Source organism: Perna viridis, chromosome 11 (genome assembly GCF_037379345.1).
Source record: "Perna viridis isolate PV_CMFRI_1.1 ecotype Kerala chromosome 11, ASM3737934v1, whole genome shotgun sequence".
Taxonomy (NCBI): Eukaryota; Metazoa; Mollusca; class Bivalvia; order Mytilida; family Mytilidae; genus Perna; species Perna viridis.
In genome coordinates, this window is record NC_142455.1 from 38021766 (window position 1) to 38023900 (window position 2135).

The 2135-nt window shown below is 35.6% G+C and overlaps 1 long non-coding RNA gene across 1 annotated transcript; it reads left to right on the top strand.

Annotated features, from left to right (window-relative positions):
- Window positions 1–441: 441 nt before the first annotated feature.
- Window positions 442–1648, top strand: LOC148603983 (uncharacterized). The gene is made up of 2 exons (XR_015916864.1): window positions 442–1255; window positions 1363–1648. It is a non-coding gene; the product is annotated as an uncharacterized LOC148603983 (long non-coding RNA).
- Window positions 1649–2135: the final 487 nt, after the last annotated feature.

Sequence of the window (2135 nt, forward strand, 5' to 3'; positions counted from 1 at the left end):
GTCACCTAAGTTACATGATATCTCCGTAGATGGTCTCCCTCCTTTCATACAAAAATATCTTGGACTTTATCACATTAGAACCAAACTTTATTCTATACCTCTAACTCTACTACACTCCCTTTACAAAACAAGTCTTGACACTCCTATTTCTTACCCCACCTCATCATTATAAAGACTTGTTGCCATCATTTTGGATATCGGTTTCCACAGACTCTTTGAACCAGTTTGCGTGACAAGTCAGGATGAAGAAAAACGATCATATCTCCCACTACCGTTTGTCAACAAAGGTATAGATGCAATTAATTTGGCTAACATCCTCAATCACAAAAAACGTTACCAACAAAATTCCTCCATATTTCAAAGACAAATCCATACCAATTATTTCACATTCCTATACTTCGCCCATTGCATCCAAAATTTTCAATTATAAAAGGCTATTGCAGAACCTCGAGATTAAGGACTTCAAGGCTAAACCACCTGACTGTTCTTGCAAAAGCTCTCCATTCAAATATGGTCCTTCTGGTCACGTCGTTACGAGAGATTTAACTGTTATCGAAAACGAATCTCTACGTAATACCCTTTTCTAAAGGCCCCAAGTACCGTGAACCACGCTCCATAAATTGGAATTATAACTTTAAAGTTCTTATGCCGTCGAGGACTATGCAAGAAAATGGATAAAACGAGAACAAGAAGTTATTGATCCTCTGTCAGAGTGGTTAAAGGCCGTGAAGTCTTTAATTTTGAAACGACTGAAAGTTTTAAGTAGGTCAATGAGTGCCAAGGCGACATCAGTTTTCAAAGACCCCGATGTAGCAAAAACATTGTCTACTATACATGACAAATATGTTGTCGTACCAGCAAACAAAGCCCAAAATAACATTGGTTTTGTCTGCAAAATGTTTTATATCAAATGTTTATTATCATAGGTTGACGTAGAAAATAATAGCAGTGATAAGACCTATACTGCTACCACTCTCTCTGTAACAAACTTCAGTTAATTGTCGTTTACATTTTTTCCATACAGGACTATTTAAACTATCCTAGCTTTAAATACCACTAACACCGGTAAATCGAATCAAGTAGACCTTTTGTGAAATCACGAGATTGTACACGTATAGAAATTTAACAGGTGAGTTTTATATCAGTCGGCACATGGTCATTGAGTGAAGCATTGAGTTTGGTAAAGTAGCAGTGGGGAATTATAATTGTCAATTCAGGACATGGATATCCCTAGGCTAATGTTTACAATACTCAGGTAAGTTAATAATTAATTTTATATGGTGAATTATAGTCTATTTTGCTGTCGAGATGATATTTCTTGCTCGCGGTCCAGAATGTACGAGAAATTGCCATATTATGCAGGGGTTTTTAGACCCGGTTTTGGTGTGCGTCTTGCACATAGCTAGAAGCGTCGACCTGTCGGTGATAAAATGGTTATCAAACTGATGTTCCCGAGATGGTGTAATAACGCCTAGAGTCGGTGAAGTAATGTCGGTGATTAAAAAAAAAACGTTGGAAAGCTAGGAATTTATTATTTTTGGAGCACAAAGTCCGTTATATTAATTTGTAAAGTAACCGAGAAGTCCGTGCTAGATATGTTCGTTTAACCAGTCATGGCTTACTGAATACAGCATTATAGTGAAATATATATCATCTGGTGTTCTCTTCGTCAATATAGAAATCTACAAAAAATGTGTGAAATTAGTCCATATTTCGTCCAGTTATAATTATAACAAAAGTCCAAGGGAAACAACCCATTTCATTTGTTAATTTTACAGTACATGCAACGTTCGACCTTACCGGGAGGTGTGCAGAAAAAAATGGTGGTTTGTTGAGACTGTGAATCATTTAGTGTATGTGTTTATTTCATTCCATTATATTTAGTTCTGTCTTGTGCGTGTATATTCAGTTACATTTATGTTTATTCATTTCATGATGTCACTTATCTTGAATTTACTTTAGTTTGTTTTGTTTATTAAATTTATTTTTTACATTTTTTTGTTTTATATGACATTGGCCACTTGACAATCCAAAGAACTTACTTCTTTACGCTCTCCAAAGAAGAGATTTTGGAAAACCATAAATCTGCGCTATCTTCTTTTGGTGTCTCTACCAAGGACGGTGATTGTGATTTA